Source organism: Grammomys surdaster, unplaced genomic scaffold, assembly GCF_004785775.1.
Source record: "Grammomys surdaster isolate TR1022 unplaced genomic scaffold, NIH_TR_1.0 138, whole genome shotgun sequence".
NCBI classification, from domain to species: domain Eukaryota; kingdom Metazoa; phylum Chordata; class Mammalia; order Rodentia; family Muridae; genus Grammomys; species Grammomys surdaster.
The window spans coordinates 9,864,745-9,872,031 of record NW_021604596.1 but is presented as its reverse complement, the minus strand read 5'-3'; positions in this window follow the sequence as shown (position 1 = coordinate 9,872,031).

Below are 7,287 nucleotides of genomic sequence, written 5' to 3'. Positions count from 1 at the left end.
GCTAGCAAGGCTGAGGATTCCTGCGCTCATCGATTGAATGTGCTGCGAGTTCCTTCTATCCGTGCATCTTTCCTTCTAATGCTGAGCTAGTGTTTCCACTGCATGTGCAAACCACAATCAAGTAGCAGGGTCAACATCTGTGAAATGGGGAGTTAAGAGTTCACAACTAAGTTGCAGTGAGGCTTTAAAAAAAGATTATTACTATTTTAAAAAATCATCATTTATCCATGCATGATGGTCTACGACTGTAGCCAGAGTATCCAGGATACCGAAACAGAAGAATCCTGGGAGTTGGAGGGCAACCTTGGGTACATAAGGACACCTTGTCTCACAGTCAATGGGGCTGGAGAGGTACATCAGCAATTAAGGGTGCTTTTTGCTCTCTTTAGTTTCTGGCATATACATGGTTTCCTCTCTGAACGCTTCGCCCTCTTCTGAACTCTGTCCATACACACAAGCAGGCAAAACACTCATACACATAAAATAAATACATATAAAGTAAATAAATCAAAAACAAGCAGGCAAATACTTGTTAGAAAGTTCTGTATTACTTTACTCTTTCCAACTCTATCTGCTCCTCCCAGAGTAGCTTAATTTACACTGTTGGGTTTTGTCTTTGTTGGTTTTAGTAATTTTAGTAAAACTTTAACAGTCATATGTTACCATTTGTCAGATGTTTCTAGGTTCTTGGTTTTTTTATCCAAAGAAGTTAAAATAAGAATGCCCAAAGAAAGATCCACAAAAGCAGCAAAGTATAAGACTGATAACACTATTAACACTGCCACTGGGCCACAATTCTGAGGACACTCATAGATTGTTCTTTAGGGCTTCTTTGTATGGGGTTTAATAGAAGGAGTTTATTTATTAAGGTACATGTTTTGGCTTGATTTCTATTTTGATTAGTATATTCAGTCATCGTTATTTTCCAAGGCATCTCCCTTCCTACAATGCATCAGATTCTAATCATATGCATGCCCAATTGCATAGGCAGAGGAATGTAAATAGGAGATTCTTCCTAAACATTACTGGACATACCAAAACCGGCTCAAGCTAGTTAGGCCCTCTATTCTTTGTACCTGGATATATTGGGAGTCTGTTTGAATGGAAACTGCCTGTATGATATTTTAGAAGAGCACAAACTTACCTTTTTCCAGGGAGGGGTGTATGTGTAGCCAGATGCAGGCGCAAGTCTGAGGTTGCTAGGAGCATTATTAGAGACTGGGGTATGGGCATGCACGGTACATGCTGGTAAAGGAACTGAGCTGTCAACTTCGTTATTGGGGAGAATAGGGGATGAAGATGTATAATACATTCCAAGTGCAGGGATACTAAACTATTTCTTGTGTTTGCCTCAACTACCCTATCACAGCAATATTTTTAATGACTTACTTATATTTCGTGTGCATTGGTGTTTTGCCTGTGTGCATGACTATGTAAGTTTGTCAGAGCCCCTGAAACTGGAGGTACAGAGAGCTGTGAGCTGCCATGTAGGTGCTGAGAATCAAATCTGGGTTGTCTAGAAGAGCAGTCAGTGGTCTTAACTGCTGAGTCAACTCTCTAGCCCCTGCAAATTTCTAAAAAGCCAAAATAAACAATATGATGGATTCGTTTAATAGTAAGTAAAGACACCGAGCAAAACCAAGATGAGGACAACAGGCTTCATCGTTTGCCTCATTGGAAACTACTAAACTGATCGCTACTCCCAAAATCCATCAAAGAATCAACTCAGTAAGTCTCATGCAAAAAATGGTGACCACTTCACACCGACTGAGCGCACACCGGAAGTAAGATATCTGCCTACCTCCCCACCCACCACCCACCCTGGCCCGAAGCAAGGCTGAGGATTCCTGCGCTCATCGATTGGATGTACTGGGAGCTTCTATTGTGCAGCTTTCCTTCTGATGCTGAGCTCGTGTTTCCTCTGCATGTGCAAACGACAGTCAAGTAGCATGTTTAGCCTCTGCACTGATTTAAGCTGCCATTCTAAAATACATTAAAATAATAGTTTTGGGCTTTTTGTTGTTTTTGGTTTTGTATGTGTTGTTTCTACATTTTCACTCAATAATCATAGTGTCTCCTAAACTATAGTCTTTCAGAATTGGAAAAACAACCCTTTTGTCTCTGAGAACCTTAAGATCTGAGAGTAGGAAAAGAGGAAGTTCAACTGTTCTCAATTATAAAAGTAAATAAATGCAAATGCTTGCAAAGCATCCAGAAAATGTTAGACAGGGTTCTGGCCATTGAATGGGCAGCCCACTAGGTTAAGGATGATCCAAACAGGACTCCATGTTGTTACTGAGCTGGGTGTGGTGGTGGCTGACCGCAGTAATCTTAGTACTTAGGAGGTTTAATTAGGATAACTGAATTTGTTTGAGGCTGGCCTAAGTTAAACATTAAGTTCCAGAGCAACTTGCACAGAGTGAGGCCATGTCTCAAAATGAGAAACAAAATAACAAAAAAAGATTTTTTTAAAAAGCTGACTATGCTTCTCCCCACAGGTCTGCATACCCCTTTCCCATGTTTTATTGATCAGGCATGTCACATGACCATGTCCACTTGTAAATGGACAGGGAATCACACTTTGTTTATGAAATGAGGAAAGCTATAGCTCATGTGAGGCATCCTAATAACTGCTACACCTTCTGATGTCTTTCAGATTAAAGAGGAAAGGTCTTCATGGAGTGGGCAAATGAAGCCCTCTGTTTTTCTGCCACAGAACCACGGATATTCCAGACAGTAGCTTCTCTGAAAGGAAAGAGCCCCCAGAAGTCCTCTGACAGTCACTGGGAGCAAGAAAAGTGTTTTCTTAGGCTACTCAACTTTTAGCTGCTTTGCTGCTCTGGTATAAACTGCTGCCACTTATTCAGCCAGAGTACCCACCCAGCACAATGCCTTTTGCCTAAAGCCATTTTGTAGGAGGAGCTAAGATGGGAGGAGTTAGGAGAGGAAGAGAAAAAGGAAGAGGAGGAGCTGGGGACTGCAGAGACGTAGGCAGATAGAAAGCCACACAGGTATGGAGAGCGGTGCGGGTAACTACTTTTATTTAGGTTAGCTAATTGGGAAACAACTCTCTGTATGGGCATATTGTTATTGAGCTTTACCAAACATATAAAGCCTTTGATTAATCTATAAGAATTAGAGTCTCATTCTCTTACTGGGCCCGCATGGATGGTGGAATGGTCTGGGCACTCCCCTGCCTTGCAGAGACAGCGTGGAAGATTGGCAGAGCCATCTCTCACGCTGGTGTCTGATGGGTGGCAGGGCTGGTGTTTTTGGTGGGCTGGTTCTAGCTACTGCGCACACATGGCCTTCAGCCGGGAAACTTGGCAGCTGAGCTAGGCTAAGCCTGAGGCCGTTTTAAATACCACAACACCATTTCACTAACTCATGTGAATTATCAGGCTCTAGTGACGTGGGTGTAAAGTTCCACAGTGCTGCCTTAAAGAATTCTTGAACATACACCAACTTTCTGCAAAACACTTTTCTAGATAAAGGCTTGATTTTAATTGTGCTTTTTAAGATAATGAAGTATGCTGGCGGAAATACTGTTGGGCTAGTAAGATGTTTTGGTGCTCCTACCAGAGTCCCGGGAACTCACAGTGGAAAGGGAGAATTAACCCCTACACATTCTTTTTTCCATGCCTTTACATACACACACACAACCACAACATATATTGTGCTTTTAGCTGAAGATTTCAAAATATATAAGTCAGTTTCCTTCTCCGATGCTGCTAAATATACTTTGGGAGACCTCAACAGTAGTTACTTTTAACTACATGCATGGTATAGTTTATAGTCATCAATGTAAAGTGCCAAATCTTCTTTATACTGTACCAAATATTAATAAAAATATTCACAAAGTGGTTATTTTGGGTATTTCTAGTTTCATTTTTATTTATGCATAATTACCATTGAATAACACCCAACCAAATTAGAGCACTCTGCTTCATAGCTAGCATCTTTTTTGGGAAAATTATGTGATAAAATAACTGTCTGACATCACACCCTATTGCTATGAAAATAGAACATCAAAATATTGTCTGTGTCAACTTACTCATTCAGGTAGCTAAGAATATATTTAAAGGAAAAGAGGCTATTTCAATCATCACTTCTCAGCCATCAGCTTGGCATCTTTCATTACTGAAATGCTTAATCTAGTCGCAAATTTGAGATTTTACAATGTTAGGAAATATGTTCACTGAACCTACTGCAACACATTTAGCGTTCCTGTAAGCAATCTGGCTCTGCTCCTCTTGGTTTCATGCTGAATGTGCTGACCCAATGGTTGACTGATGTGCAAGACCTACCTTTCTAACCAAGGTCTCAAATTCAGAATCTTAGGAGCTATAAACTTTCCAAAAATATACAATTCTTGCCACTTTCTTCCTGTGCTTCACTGTTTTATAAATTTCATTTTTTCTAATGTTCACAAGATCTTTAAAAATGACATTAGATTTTTCATTGGCCAGTGAGATAGCTCAGCAGGTAAAGGTGCTTGCCACCAAGACTGCCAACCTGTGTTAAATTCCTAGAACTCACATGGTAGGAAAGCTGGAAAGAACCAACTCCCCCACACTGCCTTCTGATCTCCACACACATGCCATGGCACACAAATAAATAATGTATAAGTTTTTAAATGAAGTAAAAATTTATGTTTTGAGAAAAACTATAATAATTAAAATCATCATTCCCAAACCATTTCTCTGATTATTACTCCATTACATTAGTATAGTTTATTCATGGAATTAGTGAGCCAATATGGGTTTGGTGGTAGTAGTGGTAGTGGTAAAAAGACTCCTGTTTTGTTTTGATATTTGAGTCAGTCTAATGGGTGACTTTTCCTGGGGAGATATGAACAAAAGTCCATAAACCTGAGTAAGGCACTGATTAACAGACTGAAGAACCAAATCCATCTTGGTGAACCAATAATGGATGATGAGTCACTTGCAGAAACAAAGGTGACTCAATGGCATTGGTGATGGCTTCCAAAAGCTGTATCCTTGGAGCTCCTGAACAACTTGCACAGTCCCTGGAAGTCTTCTGATCTTCTAAGTTTCTCATTCGCTTTCCCCCCCTCCCTCCTTGGGGAAAAAAAAACAGCTTATACAACAGGGTCTCACAAAGTATCACTGGCTGGCTTTAAGCTTCAGTCTCCCTTCTCCATTTCCCAAGAACCGGGATCATAGATGTGGACCACCACAGCTGTTTTAGAAGCCATTGAGAGGAAAAGGTGAGGTTCTTTAACATGAAGACTTGTGAGAAACTACAACTGACCTTGGAAATTTCTATCTGGCAGAGAGCCGGTTTAAGAAGCAAGCAGTTACTATGTCCTATGAATTGAAACACTTCCTCAACTGAGGAAGAATGAGACTTACAAGTCCCAGGAAGCCCAGGAAAGTTACCAGACTCACAAGCTTCTCCCAGGCTAGGTAGGAAGTCCACAGCTGCTGGGGGGAAGTGGCTCTTGCAGAGCTGTCTGCAGGGAAAGCAGCTGTGGTGCAGAGGCCTTTCAGTCACCTATGTTCTGTAAGTGACTCCAATAAACCCTTCAGCTCATTAAGCTAGACTTGGGTGGAATTGTGTCTTTGATCTGTCATTTGTGTCCCATCTGGGGTGAAAAGATGATTGCCTATGGCTTCCAAGGAAGTCACATACCACCACTCCTGAGTTTTTTCCTTACTGTCTCATTAGACCTGTTCTTATTTTGTTTGTTTGTTTGTTTGTTTAGGGTTTCTCTGTGTAGCCCTGGCTGTCCTGAAACTCACTCTGTAGACCAGGCTGGCCTCGAACTCAGAAATCTGCCTGCCTCTGCCTCCCAAGTGCTGGGACTAAAGGCATGCGCCACCACTGCCCAGCTAGACCTGTTCTATGAACAAATATTTCTCAACACCTTGAGTAAAATTCAGTAAAATATGATATTGCAGCAGTGCCCCTCTCTGCCTGGTTCTATATAATACATTTCCTCTCTAGGGACCTCAGGTAGTTTTTGGACTTGAACAGGAATGATATCAATTCAGGAAAAAACCTTTAACCACCAGCATGGGATTCATGTTATCATTTCATAGGTATCACTGTGATGATGATAATCAATGTCATTCTGGGCCTCACAAAAATCCAGTCACAAGGCCACCAATGGACGTGGTCCAGCACACTGCTACAAGATGAGTAGAGCAAGGAGCGTGTGCTACCTAGTGTGTATCTCTGCATCACTCTTCAACATTAGTTCTTGAGTGCTTCCTTGAAATGTCAAAAACAAAGTCCTGATTTGACATCTCATTCTCTGGGTTTATGGTTATGGAAATATCTCATAAATTTTTGACTTATGGTGTTCGAAAAAACAACAGTAACTTTTGGAAAGGAGAACAAAGGTATGGATTCAGTTCCACAATCACATGGGCAACCCGTAAATCTTTTTGTGCCTGCAGTGCTTACTTGTTTTTGACAAGTGTGAAAAAGTCCTATTTTTAAAGCTGTAAGGAAAATATGTATATTATTGAATATATGTTATATTTAATATATATACTATATACATATAATTAGCACATCTCTGGCACTATTTCCGGCTACATTAATTCAGATATAACTATATTAAAAGTTCTTTTTTCCATTTCTTCATTCTACAATCCCTAAACCTAAGAAATAAGCAAATCATCAAACTGTCAAATGAATGGCAGACCTGTTTCTGCCTTTTGTGCTTAATCTGTATATATGTTATGCCACTGTACTAACTATAATGCATCTTTGAGTTTTTTCACAAAGTTGCTGAGTATCTTAGGATCTAAACCAGAATACCCTTCTACTTTAATACTACTTCGTTTCCTTCTTGTTACTTAATAAAAGAAAATTAGACCACATCACAAAGAACTGCAGCACTGTCAAGGCTTCTCATTATACTGTTCGGTGAAAATCAAGAACTATCACAAGCAGCAGAAAATATGGAAAAAACGAACTTTCAAGTTGTCACCCAGCACTGGCACACAAGTGCCCCCACAATATATATATTTTAAAGCCTTCATCTTACAGTTGTCTACTTTCTGTAGAGAGTTGTTTTAGATCTTAGATTTTGTAATTTTCATATAAAAACAATGCTTCAATGCATTGTTTATAATAGAGTTGAATGGATTATAGGTTTGAACATTATTTTCACTGATAAAAAAATTAACTATATGCACCAAACACTGAATGTCCTCACTGACAAAACCTGTGAATTCCAGGGCATCTTGTGTATCTGAGACTCATTACAACAACCGTTTTTTCTGTCTTGACTCTGACTAGATTAGGGTCCCA